The 19,105-nt window shown below is 44.8% G+C and overlaps 1 pseudogene; it reads left to right on the top strand.

Annotated features, from left to right (window-relative positions):
• The first annotated feature begins 3,710 nt into the window (after positions 1-3,710).
• On the top strand, positions 3,711-17,780 carry LOC123158824 (putative disease resistance protein RGA4; annotated as a pseudogene).
• The last annotated feature ends 1,325 nt before the right edge of the window (positions 17,781-19,105 follow it).

Consider the following 19,105-nt stretch of genomic DNA (forward strand, 5'->3'; position numbering starts at 1 on the left):
TCTCACATTGCTGTCTGCAGACGCATTTGCGTACGAATACTATGTTGGTTTAGTGGTCCGTTCCTTAGGGCAACTCCAACACTGATCCTCAAAATGGACACATTATTTGTCCCTGGACTGGTCCGGACTCATCCGCGGACACATATATGGGATGTGACTATCCAACATGTTCCCTAAATATCCGCGCCTAGGCTTTTTCACTAGTTCTGTAGCACTCAAAGTAATTATAGAAAATAACACAATTGATCTATAAATATGATGAAAGTATCCTAGTAATATAATAGTTCAAATATAAATATTACATCTGAGATAATAGGATGTTCAATTAGTTTTTTTGAATTCATCAATTCCAAATGCAGCGATACTTGAACCACAATCCGCACATGTCGTCTCATGCAATGTGTGCCTTGGGCTTCGTCCTATAATGTATGAATGTAAACGGCCTGCGGTTGGTTCAGCGGTATAGCACGGTAGCACGTCCAGGTATTACAATGCGATGATTATCAAGTTGCAACATTGAGCGAATTAATGAATCGACCAACATGTACATCAACAAGGAAAACTTATGATCTTCATGGCCGATGCATCATGTGGCCTCCTTCTCTCCACTTGTGCAATCACACTGCAATACTTCATGACAGAGTTGAACATAGTGTAGCACCGATGGGCTAGCGACCTCACATTACGCTTATGGATCACATGCAAATTGAAGGGTGCAAATTTGCTTTTGCTGATGAAACAAAACATGTAGGATTTGCCAAAAGGTCGCCCCCCCCCCCCCCCCTTGCCTCATGCCTAAAAATTCCGCAAATATGACCTTCCACATAATGCAAAACAACTCATCTTCCATCACCGAGTACCTCACCATCATGCTTGCTCTGCAAAACAACAAGAAGGTCACAAAAGCTCAATGGTGTTTTAACGAACACCAAACGGGACTCGTGTCCGCCATGGATGACACTGGCAGGGGCGAAGTATTACCTGGCTGGGAACAGATCTTAGGTGGATGACGGTTTAGCCCGAGGTGGGCAGGCACGCGGGTGGGAGCTGCACATGTCGGAAAATGCCTATGCGGCCGCGGGAGAGGTACAGCGGCGGTGTCGAACGAGAATGGTGCGGATGCATACCAAGGAGGGAGCAAGGGCGTAATGGAAATAAAGTGGTGGGGGAATTCGGACAAGCGGAGGCGCCCACATACAAATATAGACCTGCGTTGAACTTTTGTAAAGTTTGAGCAAACTTATAGCGAAAAGTTAGAAACATCTAACCAATATCAATAGATAAATCAAGAAAAATTATGGAAAATATTAATTTGGTATTGGTGATGTAGATATTTTTCTCTAAATAGTTGTTCACATTTTTTTGACACATCATGTTTTTGTACAACCAATATAGGTGCATGACATTTTTTGTTGATATACCAAAATAAAAACAGTTTATTCACAAGATTCGTTCATCCGCTTATGTAATTTCCCAACAAGTGCATCCATGTCAATAGGTAGTTGTGCACTTCTGGTAACCGAAGAATCTAATTCTTTCTAGAACATCCTTCTTCAAGATAAAGCAGTAATCACAGTCCCAAACACTATTGTATAAGCGGTCGGACACTTTTTCCTGCCTTGGAAAGCATTGGCGAAATTGTTCATGAATAGGTCATGGGGGGCAAAGTAGTCGTCCATCATGAAGGATTTGAGTGGGCTGAGGGTGTCGTGCGCATACTTGGCGGAGGCCTTCCCTTCGTCACCACAGACCACGTCCGCAAAGAAGGGAGATATACTATAAAAAAATTAGCACGTGCATTTCGCAAAACTGGCATGGTGACCCACAGACCACGTCCGCAGGGGCAGATGGTACCTACGTTACGAGTTGATGAGAGGTGGAATTGTGGTGGCGTGGCGACCGAGTGGTGCGGCGGGGGTCTTGCAAGGCGTTGGTAGGAGGTCGGATTGATCTAGAGGCTCAGGGTGGTATGACAGCGGCCGGGAGGAAGCGGTTGCAGTGTGAGTAGGGGAAGGGACAGAGACATGGGACCAGGTGGGGTTTTGAGTGGACCGGATGTCAGGCTGCAAGTGGACGCGGGCTGCCCGCGGTGCCCACTTAAAAGCCCACGTAATCTGTGTTCATGGACACCCACGGATAGAGTGACTGGATATGTGGGATACATGGGTTTGTCCTGCGGCGCCCGCGAGCCCACTTCCTTCACACATCCTCGAATCAGGGCCCGCCACCGTGTAGCTCGGCCATGACCACAACGCTACACGGCCATTGCCGCCACAGACGGGGCCACAGCAGATGCGGGCTTTCCACTTATACTATGCGGCGGATGTTGGGCAGATGCGGGCTTCCCGCAGACAGTCCCACTTGCAGCCTGAGCCGGATGTGTCAGAGTCCTACCTGATGAAGGTTCGGACGCCTGCAAAGCTCCGGCAGCTTTGATTCCAGCTGCGGGATTTTGGACAGTCGGACAAGTCGACGAACGTACGTGGGATGACATTGGATGGCTTGTTATGTCCTGATAGCTTGGTCCAGACGTTTGCGCGTTGTTTGAGCGTCCACGGTGGAGATGCACTAAGTGAACATTTCTAAAGGTTGACCAAGTTTAGAGCGAAAAGTAGGAAACATCAAATCAATATCATTAGATAAGTGGTTAAAAATAATAATGGTATATTTATTTGGTATTGGTGATGCTGATATTGTTTCTAAATACTTTGTCACATTTTTTTGACCCATAATGTTTTTTCTACCGGAAATATACTCAATCCTTCCGAAATTAGTTGTCGTATAAATGAATGCATATGAAAGTATTTTAATTCTAAGATACATCCATTTTTATCCATTTCTGCAACAAATAATGAATACATGAAAATAAAAGCGCGCAGTTTGTTTACAATATTTGTTCATTAGCTAACGTATTTTCCCAACAAGTGCATCCATGTCAATTGGCATGATAAATAATAGTGCAATTAGACAGAAATGAATACAGTTGGCGGAAGGGGTGAAAGGAACAGCCCTCTGCCTCCTCGCTGCTCGCCCGAAGTCAACAGCTAATCATGTCTTCTTCTTCCTCCTTTCCGTGAGGCCTATATTAGCAGGCAGCTGGCTCCATCTCCCCTTGTCTCTCACCACACGAAAGCAGCAGCAGATCCGGGACCGAGACGGGCCGGGACCACCGCACGCACGCCGGAGCGCATGGGGGATGAATGATTTGCTTGCCTATCTCGCTTACCCTGAGATCTCTCTCGCGCATATTCCTCACCTCCGTCTTCCACCAAGCAGCGACTTATAGTGGTAAATCTGATTTCTTTTTGGTCTAATTAGTACAGTACTACAGTATTATTTACTCTACCGATTTGTTGCTGCTTTTACGGATCCCCCACACCAAGCTTGGCTCCGGGGCAGTGAGTTGGATTTCTAGAAGCAGATTCGAAATTTTCATATTTCTGCAAGAATTTCAGTTTAATTGAATACAGTTACAAATCCAACTGGGTGTGTCTCCCCCTTTTCAATCCTTCAGCATCAACAAACATATAGCAGAGATGTCTCAAAAATAAAACATATAGTAGAGAGCCAGAGACCATAAATTCTGTCATTTTTACTTTACTGCTGATGGCACCTGCACTTATGGATGAGTTTCCTCTGATTCATGGATGCAGGTGCACCGGCTAGAATACTGACTGAATAGAGGAGGGGAGGAGGAGGAGGAAGAGAGGATGAACGCACTCGTCAGCGCGGCGGTATGGGTGGTCGGCAAGGCATTGGCCCCTGTTGCCGATGGCCTGCTGGAGGCTTGGGGTGCTACAAAGAACTTGGGTCCAAACATTGAGGCCCTAAGGATGGAGCTTCTGCTTGTGAAGGCCACACTTGAACTCGCTGACGGCAAGCAGATCCGTGGCCAGGCCACGGAGGAGCTGCTGGGGAAGCTGCGAGACTCAGCGCACTGTGCCGAGGACTTGTTGGACGAGCTGGACTACTTCTGCATCCACGACCAGCTTCACGGCACAACGAGGCTGCCGACCACCATGCCAAGGGCGGTGTCCACAACCTTGCCTTCAATGCACGTCAGGCAGCAAAAGCTCTGCTTTGTTTATCCACGAGCTCTTCTGCTGCCAACCATATAGGTGATCCTGGTGAAGTAGAAGGTGCGAGACACCAAGTCGGCTGCTGCGCTTGGCGGCGTGCTATGCAGAGGTCACGTGGCAATTCATCCTCCATGCCAAACGCCAATCAAGAGGTCACTGAATGCATGCCTAAGTTCAGTAAACTTTTCCCTTGCTCACGTTCCCCACATGTTCGTGATGATAACTCTGGGCAGCCAACTCTTTGTGGTGCACCACAGAGAGAAACACCAATGATGGGGTTTAATAGGGTTAATGTGTCCGAAAGAATGAAGAGCATTGTGCAAGAGCTGCAGCCTGTGCGTACAGAGGTTGCCAAGATATTGCAGAGTTGTGATCGTATCACTGTCCCAGATATTGCCCAAAGTCGCCTCATCACCACTGGTCAAAGTATAGAGCCAAGATTATATGGGAGGGACCATATCATGAATAGCATAATACATGATATGGCCGAGGGTAAATACCGTAGCAACGATCTAACTGTGCTTCCAATTGTCGGTCCAGGGGGAATAGGAAAGACAACTCTGATACAACACATACATACAAACAAGAAAGTTCAAAATTATTTTCAAGTCATTATTTGGGTATGTGTGTCGCTCAGTTTCAATTTGAATAAGCTGCTAGAAGAGATTAAAACAAATATCCCTCATGTTGAAGGGGAAAAAGATGGCAGGACCGAAGAGTTAATCGAACAGAGATTAAAATCAAAAAGATTTTTGCTTGTATTGGATGATATATGGGCGATCAGTAATGAGGATGAGTGGAAAAGGTTACTGCTGCCATTCAAAGCATCACAAGAAAAAGGTAGTGTGATTCTACTCACGACCCGGTTTCCAGAAATATCAAAGATGGTTGAAACAACAAACCATATAGAATTGAAAGGATTAAATTTCGAAGACCATAGGAAGTTATTCCATGCTTTTGTTTTTGGTGATGAGCCCTTAAGAATTGATCACAATTTTTTGCTCGAGACTGGAGACAGGATTATGGAAAAACTAAAAGGCCCCCCTCTTGCTGCAAAAACAGTTGGTACATTATTGAGAAAGGACCTTAGTTTGCGTCACTAGAGAAGAGTATTAGAAAGTAGAGAATGGGAGAGTCAAACCGATGCAAATGACATTATGCCTGCCTTGAAGCTTAGCTATGACTATCTTCCTTTCCAACAAAAACAATGTTTCTCCTATTCTGCATTGTTCCCGGAAGATCACAGGTACATAGCCTCTGAGCTAATCAACTTGTGGATAGGACTAGATATTTTGCAACCTGATGGTCGAAACCGAACTTTGGAAGATATAGGGCGGAGCAATTTAAATGATCTAGTCACACATGGATTTTTCAAAAAAGATACAAGTTATGGCCATCTACGATATGTAATGCATGACCTAATACATGATTTAGCAGTAAAGGTTGCATCTCATGAATATCTTACTGTGCATCACTCTAATGTGAGATTTGTAGAAATTTATCCAAGCATCCGTCACTTGTCTATAATCACAGATAATGATACAATGTTTTGTGAGAACTTTGAGAGCCAAATTAGATATATGAAGACAAGATTGAAGGTTGAACAATTGCATACTTTGATGTTATTTGGAACAATCGATAAAAACTTCGCCACAATTTTGAGTGATTTCTTTAGGGAAGCAAATTCTCTCCGTGTTCTCCATTTGGTCAAAGTTTTGTATTCTGTGGAGTTTATGTTACACAACTTTTCAACACGTGTCCACCTACGGTACCTATATCTTAACACAAAGTTTGGCAGCAAGGTGCATTTACTGCCCACCATTTCTAGATTTTATCATTTAAGGATTTTGGATCTGCAATCATGGCACAGTTGTCACGATTTGCCCAAGGACTTGAGCAACCTTGCAAATTTGCGTCATTTTTATACTCCAAGTGATGAGCTTCATTCTCATATTTCTAATGTGGGGCAACTCAGCCTCTTACAAGAGTTGAAGGTGTTTAGAGTTAATAAAGAAAGTCATGGATTTGAATTAAAGCAACTAGAGAATTTGACTGAACTAAGGGAGCTTGGTATCTATAACCTTGAGAAGATACACACAAAAGAAGAAGGAGCCAAAGCAAAATTGATAGAGAAATACTTCTTGGAGAGGTTAACATTAGAGTGGGATAGTGAGTGGTCTAATACTGAGCCTGATGCAGAAGAAGTGGTTCTTGAAAGCCTTCAACCACATAGATATCTCAAAGAATTGTGCATTAAAGGGCATAAATGCCTTTGTTGTCCAATGTGGCTGGGTGATGAGCTCACTGTTGAAGTTCTACAATCTCTTCATCTCTCTGGTGTTTCTTGGGAATATCTCCCTCCATTAGGGAAGATGTGGGATCTTCGTAAACTAGTATTGGAGCATATTGCCATAGTAAAAGAGTGAGCAATCCTTTTGCATGCTAAGAAGCCTTGTACTTGTTGGCTTGGGAAGTTTTGAAAAATGGGTACCATCACAGGATGCTCATCATATGTTGCCTCTTTTGGAAGAACTGATTATTAGAGAGTGCCCTAAACTCTTACAGTTGCCATTTTCAAACCACATTATTTATCCAGCATATCAATATTGGAACATTGATTGGTTACCCAGATTGCAATGGCTTCAGATAGAGAAGTGTCTAGAAATCATGTTAGTACCTCGTATCCCATGGACCGAGACTCTGCATCACGCCAGCGTAAGTGATGTAAAGCTATTAAAGAAGTTTGATTACAACCCTGAATTATCCTATCTGAATATTACTGGGAAGGATGAATTGTGCAGCTTAGATCAGGTGTTAGCATTCCATAAACTGACTGGGCTCAAGGCACTCACACTGGAAAACTGCCCTTCTCTAGATTTGAAGGACCTTCTGATGCTAACTTCACTGGAGAGATTGAATGTAGAGTGTTTAGATGGTGTGGTTGGGCTAGTAGAAGGTGAAGGTGACATGGAATGGAAACACCCTATTGAGCTTCTAGTGGTCAAGAAACCACGTGGTACTAATGGGAAAGAATTGACAGATCTCCTCACCCACCTCACAAGGCTCTCCGAATTGCATATCATCGAGTGTAAAAATATAACCCAACTGGGTGTGCAGGTGGATGTGCAACAAACAACATCAGCAACATCAGAGGTGGAGCACGAGAAAGAAGAAGATGGGATGCTGCTCTTCCCGGCCTATCTGTCTGCCTTACTACAGGACTTGGTCATCCACAATTGTCGACAGTTGGTCCTAGTGGACCCCCTTTCAAATTTTCTTCCTGGCCTGCAGTGGTTACGAATTACAGGATGTCCCAAGATACGGGTGAATAGCTCCCATGCGACGTCGTTGGTGTGAATTGTCTCTCATGCGACGTAGTTGGTTGTAATCGCTCTCATGCGACATCTTCGTTGGAAAAAATAGCTCCCGTGCGACACTGCTGCCTAATCCAAAGACACATGTTTAAAACTCGAATCAGGTGAGCGGGACCCACAGCATGGGACCCACTAACTTATCCAACTCAGCATTGGTCAGGTGAGCGGGACCCACAGCGTGGGACCCACTAACTTATCCAGGTCAGCATTGGTACAAGAGGACACCGAGCCGTGCCCCGAGCCGTGCAGCACCCGAGCCCATCCTCCCCCCTCCCCCTCCCCGACCGTTGTTGTTCTTTTTCTCCGGCGAGGACGCGCAGCAACGCCGTTCCGGGCCGTGACCTAGCAATGTCGAGCTCTGCTTCAGCCTCCCGCCGCTCATGGCCGCGCTATGGCGCAGTGTCCATGACAAGATGCCCTGCATGCCAACGTATCGCACCCCTGAAGCGGCTAGTCACAACGACCGATAAGAATGGCAACCTTGGGCGGGAATTCGTGAAATGCGAGAGCAAACCAGAGCAGGGAAAGGTGAGATTTTACTTCTCAATATGCCAATTTTGGTTTTTATCTCCCAATTTCATATTTGCCCATTTTTCCCCATCGGATTTGGGATTTAGGGTTCATCTTTCCGATTTCAGAAATTGAAGCAATGCACCCATTTTGAGTGGCTAGATGAGTACATAGAGCGGATTCAACTGGAGGGTGCATCAGGGGAGCTCGATTTACCGTTGGAGGCGGAGAAGTTGGGCAAGTTTGGATCGGGCGCATCTGGATCCGGGGCCCCTGTATCTGGCAATTCCATCGGGGGCGCCCGCCCTTCCATTGGTGCTACTGTGGGGGATGCAGGAGTGACGGCAGAGCTGAAGAAGCTGAACAAGCAGATGAAGAAACTCATCGAATTGCAGAAGCAGGGCAATTTGATGGGGCTGATGGCCGCATTTTTTTATGTTTGTGTAATTGGTCTCGCATTTGTTTATGTGATGATAATTAGTCGTAAGTGAATAGATTGGGCATCATTTGTAATCGTAATGATATGTACATTTGAATAAAAGTGTTGCGTTGTACAAATTCGGCTTGTCTTCTTCACTCTGTTTTGTTTTTTCAGTTCTTCAGTTAGTCATCAGTTTCAGTTTCAGTGGTAGAGGGAGAAAAAGAAAAAAAATTCGTCCCACAGTTGACGGAAAAGGCCAGGCCCATATAGAAGTTACGCAGGGCCCAGGCCGAATAGAACATACCCAGGCCCGTTGATAAAAGAAGTGTAGCTAGTGCAAAAAAAAGTGCACACGGTCATTGACATCAATATATCTTTTCGGCTTTAGGTTATTTTACAAATTTTAAGTTTCCTGCCTTCACCTTTTTTAGATAACTCATCTGATAATTATTTGAGCTATTTTTATGCATAAGCTATCGTGTCCGATTGTAGGGTCCCGTGTTGTTTCGGCTAAAACAAAAGGTTGGTTCTAGTTAGCAGTCTAACTTGTAGTCTTTGTGAAACAAAAAAGTTGCATTTGTTTGGTTCTAGTTTATTTCAACGAAGCACCATTTTTATTGCATATAGTGCATAAAACATAAAAGGAAGATAATTAACTAGACACGTGCTAACAACAACTTCTATGATTGGATCATGTTTTAGTGCATTTTTTAGTACACATGGCCACATAAATAAAATGCAATGGAGAAACTTTAGGACCGAAAAAACATATAGATAGATAGAGGGGCATCGGGCACCCTAGTAGCATAGATAGATAGAACATATAGAGGGGCATCCCCCCACTACATATAGTTCATAAAACATGAAAGTAAAATAACTAAAACTAGATATATAGAAGACACGGGCACACACACCCGAACCAACACAAACACAAACTAGATAGATAGAAGACTCGCACTTGAACAACTCCTTGGCCCCTCCTCCTTGCCACTCCTTGGCCCCTCCTCCTTGGGCCCCTCACTCGTCGTTCTCCGGCATCTGGTAGGGGAGGTTGTGCATGCCATTGGGGTGAGGGAAGATGTGGTGGAAGTTGGTGAAGATGTTGTCGGTCGTGAATGCGATAAACTCGCATCCACACCAGAACCTCTGACCGAGGAGGTGGTGAGTGTCGTAGGGGTTGGTGAAGGTGACGTGGAGGCCGATGACGAGGCCGTTGGCGTTGCCATCGTACTGCTCGTGGAGGTGGAACATGGGCGGAGTGCCCGGAGGGAGGTGGCGGTAGCCGGCTTGGAGGAAGAAGCGAGCCAACTCTCTAGGGCCCCTCCACCTAGAGATGGCCCACACCCTCAGGCTATTCTCGACGACGACTCCGGCCGGGTACTGCCTCTCCAGCACGGTGCGAGGGCGACGGTAGGTAGGGCCGTTGAACTGCATGGTGGCCCGAATGGTGGATTTGGCTCGAAAAGAAGAAGGGGAGGAGGCTTGAGAGAAGAAGGGGAGGAGGCTTGAGAGATGAGTGTGAGAGGATGAGGAAATGGTGCCCTTTTATAGCCGCGTTGCAGCTGTGGTCAATGTGTACACGGTGCCTTCTGGATCGTTTTCTCTTCTCCGTTCGCACTGGCATAAGTAATTGCGGGCATTAATTCAAAAAACGGCGGCCAGAGCATCCAGGCGAGTTGCATCGTACATGCATTTGTTAAAATAGCTTAGATGCGACGTACCTATACGCTGCGCCCCTGCCGTGCTTTACTGCGTCGATGCGTGCATGCAATGGCGGGCTAGGTGTTCACGAGCAAAGAATAGCTAGGCTGCGACGTTGCATGGCATGCATGGGACAGGGATGGCCCACATGTCATTGACCCTCTCGCATGCAGCCCATCCCCCTCTCGACGGCCGTGCGCACGCACGCCAGGCTCTGCCAGGCCCGATCCGCTCGGCCCAACGGTCACTTAGATGATCCCCCGCTCAACGTTATCTGTTCGTCAGAGAGAAAAAACGGTGGCCAATCAGATTGGAGCCCACGGATCGCCCCCACGGAATCCTTCTAGAAGGCCTATCCGACGGCCGCAGTTTGGCGTTAGGGTTAGATCGACGGTGGACGTTTGGCGCTAGGGTTACATGGGGTTTGGAGGCAGTCAACGGGGTTTTGAAAGGTTTGACCGAACATTCAAATGTGTATAACTAATTCAAAAAAAATCTAAAAAATGAAAAACCTGCACATATAGCCTTTTTATGTTACATAGTTATGATATAAAATGATAAACTTGATCTAATGATCTTTGCTTGAAAAAACCTTCACAAATTGGACTATCTCGACTGAGGTTGCATGGAGTTCACAGGAGTGAGAAGAGGGTTTGAGGTTTTGAAAATGCAAAAAAATCAAAAACATCACCTTAGCTTCATTTTAGAGTGACTAAGGAGGATCTGAAGTTATTTTTGCATTTAAAATTTTTAAACTTGTTTTATTGCTAACTTTGTATTAAAGGGTGGTTTTTCAAAAATAAATTAAATAATATGAATACTTATTCAAAAATAGGTGAGACTTCGTATTGATCCTATAGAGGTATAATATAAGCTAAGAAAATCTTTTTTGGGTGATTTTGAGAAGGTCGAAAAAAACTTGCTTAGAAATGGGGCCGTTTTCCCTTACTTTGGAGCCTGTTTGGACAACATTGTCCGTGACTATGAGTTGGAATTCAGAAAAAGGGTTGGATTTATGAACTAAAGTGCATAGTAGTACATAAAACGATGCAACATCACAGAACAAACAAATGAACTCAAAAAATATTGGAGATAGGTTCAAATTTGAATATCGGTTCAAATTTGAATTTTATTTCAAGTCAAATCAACATCATAGCACATAAGTTATCACATGAAAGAACATAAGTTTTCACATCATATGACAACAAACTTAAGTTTTCACATCAAATTTGAATGATTTCGACTCTATTTCTTTTGCTTCTTTCTACCACTCGATTTCTTCTGCTTTTTTCCACCGTTTGGTTCTACGGCGCATAGTTTGTTGATGCTGATGCTCTTGCTTTTTGGCCCCTTGCAAACTCCACTAGGCCCCCTCAACTTTTGCACCTGACCATGTCTCACTTCTTCAGTTTGCACTTCTGCAGATTGAGTAGATGGCACACATTGTTCAACTACTTCAGTTTGCAACTCAACACTTGGCAGCACAACCTCCAAACATGGCAACACAGTTGTCAAAGCAGATTTGAATGGCAGCACAACAGTTGCTTCATCTGCAACAGTTTCAGATTGCCCTAGCGTCTGCAAAACAGATTCAGTATGCATCACATCGTCCAAAACACAAACACTTAGCTCATGTTCAGCAGTAACAGTTTCAGTTAGCTCCATATCTTTGTCACCAAACATTATCTGCTTAGTGCTCTTCCTTCTATAGCCACTGAGTCTTGCTTTTTTCACTGGCCAGCATTGTTCAACAACAAGCGGTGGGGCTTTTTCTGCACGCTTCCTCCTAAAAAATAAAGCATTTGACTTGGTTAGATACTAGAACAAGTAGCAAAATCAAAAACTTGCAAAAACAGTAACATAAACATACTTTGGCCTCCGAGGAGTGTAGATGCACTTGGATGAACCAATTCTGTGCCCAAGTACCTCACACAACTTGCACCTATTTTTGTTACCTTTTTGAGCCCTTTTGGGCTTATCATTCTTTTCCTTTTCCTTTTTCCCCTTCTTACTACAACCACCTTTCTCAAACCAAGCTTTGAATCTGCTCTGTTTAGGCCTCCCAGCCTTTCTTCTAGTGACAGGGGGACACAAGATAAATTCTATTTCCACCTCTGGCCACTGAGATTGGTCAGTCAGTGCAGGAATTGGACTTGCATATGCAGCTTTGAATTTTTGTACTGAATAATACTCATGCAAATATGGGTGCATATTTAACCTGGGTTTAGATGCCAAAAAAAGTATGGAATGCTCACATGGTTTTCCAGTGTGTTGCCACTCTTGGCAAGTGCACTCATGCAACTCAGTATTTACCACATGCCTCTTGCCACTCTTTGTATCTCTAACTTCAGCACCCCACAAGGAAGATTTCTCAACAGATAGATGTGAAAGATTTCTACTCCTGTTGACCACCTGTTGTACCACTGCTGGAAGCTTGTCCCCTTCCAAAATATTAGCAATTTTTCCTCTCAACTCCCACAAACGCATGATCATGATCCTTATTTGGTCCACCATGTCATGCACAGGCAAGTCTTTCAAATGCTTCACTTTGTTGTTAAAACTTTCTGCCAAGTCGTTATTGATATGATCACATTTTATGGCAGTATTAAAACCTGATCTATACCACAACAGAGAATGGTGGGTGTTCAACCATGAAGCAAATTCATTATTACTAGATGATGCCAATATCTTACCAAGGTGATAGGAATGTGTCTGTCTGGTGTAGGATCTTGCTGCTGGCCACATGCGCCCAAATTCATCTCCTCTGAATTTTTTTATCAGATTCATCCACATATGTCCAAAGCACTCCCTCTGCTCAGCATGGGGGAAAACACTTTTTACTGCATTTTCCAACCCTTTACATGCATCTGTGTGGATGGCCAAAGGAGAAACTGGCTCTATGCATCTTTTCAGTTGCATCATGAACCATATCCATGATGCCTCTGTCTCTGATTGAAACATTCCTATTGCAATTGGGAACATCCAGTTGTGTCCATCTAGAGCATTGCATGCAGCCAACTGACCATTCCACTTTCCAGTCAAAAAAGATGAGTCTATGCTCAAATATGGACGACAACCTGCTTTGAATCCATCTATGCAAGGCTTCAAACACATAAAAAACTTGCTGAATAAAACCTTGCCATCCTCTGTTACCTCTGTATCTATCTCCACCACATTCCCAGGTGACCTCTTCTCCACCTCTGCTTTAAAACTATACAACATCCTAAATGTATTTGCCCAGTCACCATACAATGTTTTGCTTTCCACACCGTGGTATATTGCAGCTGGATGGGGTACAACTTCTCCAAGTCAACTTTAAGCCTCTTTGCAGTAGTGTTTGGAGTCTTGGCTAAAATAGGAGTAATCTTCTCTGTAACCCAAAGCTGTGATGTCATCTTTGAAACTCTCTGTGAAGTGGTCATACATGTATGCTGGTGTGGTATTTGATTTACCCTTACTGTACTTCCATCAGGTTGTAGTCTTGCAGACAAGTACCATTTGCAAGGATTGCCACCACCATCATAACCTTTGCACCGAGCATAAAATTTCTTTCGATCAGTCCACATAGTCTTGGCATCAAACTCTTTTTTCACTGCATAGGTCCTGAAAGACATCCTAAACTCCTTCATGCTTGGCCAAAACTTTCCCACCTCAATAACTGGGTTCTCTTTGTCATACAAACAAACCAGCTCATTATCATTTGCATCATCCACATCATCTGCAGCCTCTCTCATCAGGTGTTCTTCATCCTCATTTGCATTTCTAGGGCCTGTGTTACCTTCAGCTGGCAAAGAACTGTCATCCTTCTCCTTATCTTTGTCATCAACTTGAATGCCAAACATTTCGGCCATATCAATGTCAGATATTGGTGTAATGACCAAATCTGTTTTTTCATTCAACTCTACTACATTCCAGTCAACAACAATCTTCCTAGCACCATGGGTTCCCTCCTCTCCATCTGCATCAATCCCAGTATCTTCAGCTACTATAGTCGGTTCAGTCAACAATGCCAACATCTTCTTTTGTGAAACCCACTCATCATCTTCCATCTGTGCAGCCATCTTTGATGGCACATAACCAACTCTGGAATGAGTTTGCAGATCAATTAGCTCTGCATAAAATGTTACTTGTTTGCTTGCCCATCCTCCTTGCTGATCAATTTCAGCAACCATGGATTCTCCATCTTCAATTCTCACATATTCACCATTATAGTTATCGAAACGTTGCAGAGATACCTCTTGTTCTGGACCCCAAACAATACTCTCCCCAATTCTCTCCACCAAATTGCCCACGGCCTTCTCCTTCATGATCTCCAATTCCTGGGGATCAACATCTGCAAAATCGACATCCAACCTCACGGTGGTATCTCTATCAATGTCTTGGACACTGCCATCACTGAGCTTGGCTTTACAGGGAAAAAATTCCACTATAATTGCGAATGTGGTGGCAGAACCTGAACCTCCCCTGTTTTGTCAATGGCAGGCAGCGGCGACAATCACTACCAAATCGAGTTCGATTCTAAATCGCCAAGAAAAGAGGGTGGCATTACCGATTTGAAGCATTGTCTCCTCGGGGCAGCCGGTCTCCTCGCTCCATCTCATCTAGCCCTCGCTCCATCTCCTATCCAATCAAGCAACATGGGCAGCATGAGGCCACAGATTTATTCAAAATCCAGTGGAATGGGAGTAGTGTTTGGAAAATACTCACTCGCAATAGCCGCTGCAGGGATAGGCGCTCCACCACCGGGCCGCGGAGAAGAAACAACCCCCGGATCCAATGGAGCCCGATTCTAAATCGCCAAGAAACAGAGGGCAGCATGAGGCCACAGATCCCCCAAAATTCTGGGAAGTGGGACTAGGGTTTCGGGCTCACCTCGCAATAGCTCTGCCGCTGCCGAGAAATGCGCTCCACCACTGCGGAGAAGAAACCACTGCCGGAGAAGATGCTTACGGTGGCGCCGCTCGCCCAGTCCAGCACGGGCGAGTCGAGCACGGTCACACAGTCACCGGTCGAGTCGTGGACGGTTGACTCTTGACTACGTGGCCATAGGTGGACCCCACCAGTCAGAGCACATAACCCCCAGTGTCCTAACCAAATCTCAGCCTAACGGACAGCCAACTAGCCGCGTAAATGGTGTGTCGCATGGGAGCTATTTTTTCCAACGAAGATGTCGCATGCAAGCTATTACAGCCAACGACGTCGCATGAGAGACAGTTCACACCAACGACGTCGCATGGGAGCTATTCACCCCCCAAGATACTATCTGCCAAGAGCTGGTTTTCTTCTCCTTCATGCTTCATTTTCCCATCCTCTCTTCAATCCCTCATTCTTTCCGATGTGAAAGGCATGCGGACGCTGGAGTCGCTCTCAAACCTCACCAATCTCGCACAATTAAATTTGCGGAATTGTGGAGAGGATCTAAGATGCAAGGGCCTAGGGCCTCTCCTTACCACCCGGGGACAGCTCAAAAAATTATACGTCTATGGCAGCCGTGGATTCTTTGCTGGATGGGATCCCAATCATAGGCAGGAGCTGCAGGATGAAGGGGAGGGAGAGATGGAGTTCCAGAAGGTTCATCTCGTTTCTGCTCCGAGTTCCTCCACATTGGAGGAGCTCTGGACGGATGAGGTCGTGGGGCTCCTTGCTGCACCCATTTGCTGCTTCCTGTCTTCCTCCCTCACCCACCTGCGCCTTTATGGGGACTCTGGAGAGATGGAGTTCTTCACCAAGGAGCAGGAGGGCGCCATTCATCTCCTCGCCTCCCTCCAGCAACTCCAATTTTGGAACTTCGGCAAGCATCAGACCCTCCCTGCAGGGTTGCACAAGCTTACCGGGCTCAAGCAATTACAAGTCTGGTCATGCCCGGCCACCCGGTCTCTGCCCAAAGATAGCCTCCCTGAATCACTAAAAGAATTAGATGTCTCCGCCTGCCGCAATGAGGAGCTAAAACAGCAATGCAGCAGGTTAGTGGGGACCATTCCGACTATCAGAACAGGCCGCTGATCCAAGGTAACACAAATATATTTCATTGCTTTTTCCCACCTCACCTTTTCTTGCATTACAATTTAATTAGTGTTTGTTTCCATCTACTCCTACTATACAGGCGTCTGACTTGGAGGGTTTTCCCATGTACATTCTTATTGCCTTGTAAAGCTCTACTCTTTCAATACAATCAACACTTGCCACACTCATGACATGAGGGTCTTGTGGTCATCTTCCTCCATATGTCCATAAATCTGGTAAGTAATATGAATTAGAACCTTACTCATTATGTACAGTATCAGTTGTATAACAACATCCACTTGTGCTCCTGCTAATCAGAATTAAGAATACCATTTTTCCCTCAAAGTTTGGGAAAATTGTACAACTGCAACATCACTTATGATTTGTTTCTACAAGCCTTGTGTTTCTCACAAGTTAAGAAAACCAATGTGATTATTATTCAATGCCTTCTTAGAGTTTATTTGTTTCTCTTCCGGAAGCAAATCATAAAATCTGTTACATATTCACTTTATATTTTGGTTCTTTGCAGGTATTCTTATGTTTGTTCTCATAGAGTTCTACATACTTTACTTATGAACCTGGGCGGTCGTCACTCATCAAGACCAACTGATGTACTTCACTGCTATGCCGCAGACACTATGACCATCTTCTTCCTTCCTAAACATAAATCTGGTATGTACATCGTTAACTGAACTTCAGTCCTGCCGCACCTTACTTATTATGACAACTTCCGCTTATACTCCTGGCAGTGAAAATGGTTATCCTACAAAAGCACTATTTAGTAGTTGTTTCTCTGTGCAACCTGTATTTTTGTTCATAAGTGGAGGAAATTAATTTAATTACCAGTTAATTCCTTTTGGGAGTTTCTTTAATTATTTCCTGGATGAAATTCATGACATCTGTCATTTATTCACCATTTGCTTTGGTTTTTTGCGCAGGTGTACTTATGTTTGTTCTCATAAGCTTCTACATACTTTGTATTGAAATTTCGCTTGCCATCAGAAATCACAACTTTATGGTGTATACATGCATGCATGACTGTATGGTTGTGCAATAAATCAGACTACATTGGTGCTCTACTGATACTAAGGTTTTCAATTTTCTCACCACTGCTATATACAAAAGTTTATCATTACCAGGTGTTCTTGCGTTCAGCACATTTATTGGCTTGTTGTGCAGGTGTTCTTATGTTTGTTGCTTTGTTCTCATAGGCTTCTACATTCTTTTCATTTGAATTTCGGTTAGTATCACTCTTCAACTTCAAGACTTGGTGGGTGTGTATGGCTAGTTCGGGTGTGAGTATCAATCTATCAACACAGAATAATTGTGGAATAAGAGTGATTTTGGAGCTTGTCTGCCGATATGAAGGTTTGCCATTTTCTCACCTGCTGCTACATTGCTATCGATGCCATCTTTTCTTGCATTCACCGTTTCTCTTAGTTTGTTGTGCAGGTATTCTTCATGTTTGCTCTGAGAGAGTTCCTGATGATTTGTATTTACATTTGGTCGCCACACATGAAGATTTGGTTGCGTATCTAGAAAGTTCAGGTTTGAGGATCAAAACACCATCATGGATAATTATGGAAAAAGTGGCTTTTCTGTGTGTTTCTACTCATAATATGGTTTCCAGCTTTTCAAATTCAGAGACGCATTGCTACCAATGCGAGGCAGTTTTCCATTCTTCATAATTGATGTCACTTAATGAAACTCAACAGTATATTGGAACTTTAGTAGAATACCCATCAGTACATCCTTAGACCCAGTTCATATAGCAGGTTATCATTAAGTAGGGGTACCCAACATCTTCTCCCTTTGCATCGGTCTAAAAAGGCATTTTTTATCTTCAACTTTCACACAAAACTAAGGTTCTTGGGTTTCTTAGGGCATCTCCAGCCGTTGGCCCCCCCAGGACGCACAAAAATCGCCCCCTGGGGGCGAGCCGGCGAGACACTCGGCGCTGGGGGCGGTTTTTCGCCCAGTCGCCGCCCCCAGCTCGCCCCCAGGCGCCGAAATTGGCCCGCTTTGCAGCCCAATTTCGGCGAATAAACGGCCCATATGGGCGAGAATAGGCCCATATTCGGCGTGGTTTCGCCCTGTCTCGGCGTTCATTTATCAACATAATTATTCCTTATCACATATTTCATCACAGAAAAATCAAATACTTCAACAAAATAGTACAACAACAAATAGTTCAATACAAATTATATAGTTCAACAAATAAAAACTCGTATTTCATCACGCGGCGTCCCCCTTGAGCCTCCATAGGTGCTCAATCAGATCTTTCTGCAGTTGATGATGCACCTGTGGGTCTCGGATCTCTTGACGCATACTGAGATAGGCAGTCCAAGTTGCCGGTAGCTGGTGATCAACTTCGGCTAGAGGACCCTGCCTGTAGTATGGTTCAGTGTCAAACACTGGGTCTTCTTGCTCGCTCTCGATGATCATGTTGTGCAAGATGACACAGCAAGTCATGATCTCCCACATTTGATCTTTCGACCATGTCTGAGCGGGGTACCGAACAACAGCGAATCGAGATTGGAGCACACCAAATGCCCGCTCGACATCCTTCCTGCAAGCCTCCTGAACCTTCGCAAACCAGGCGTTCTTGCCTCCTGGCACAGGGTTTGAGATCGTCTTCACAAATGTCGACCATCTCGGATAGATGCCGTCAGCTAGATAGTACCCCTTGTTGTATTGGTGCCCATTGATCTCGAAGTTCACCGGAGGAGAATGGCCCTCAACGAGCTTGGCAAAAACAGGAGAGCACTGCAACACGTTGATGTCATTGTGAGTTCCTGGCATACCAAAGAAGGAGTGCCAAATCCAGAGGTCCTGTGTGGCTACCGCCTCAAGCACCACACTGCAACCGCCTTTGGCGCCTTTGTACATCCCCTGCCAACCAAATGGGCAGTTCTTCCATTTCCAATGCATGCAGTCGATGCTTCCAAGCATCCCAGGAAATCCTCTTGCTGCATTCTGGGCTAGGATCCGAGCAGTGTCTTCCGCATTGGGTGCTC

Source organism: Triticum aestivum, chromosome 7B, assembly GCF_018294505.1.
Source record: "Triticum aestivum cultivar Chinese Spring chromosome 7B, IWGSC CS RefSeq v2.1, whole genome shotgun sequence".
NCBI classification, from domain to species: Eukaryota; Viridiplantae; Streptophyta; class Magnoliopsida; order Poales; family Poaceae; genus Triticum; species Triticum aestivum.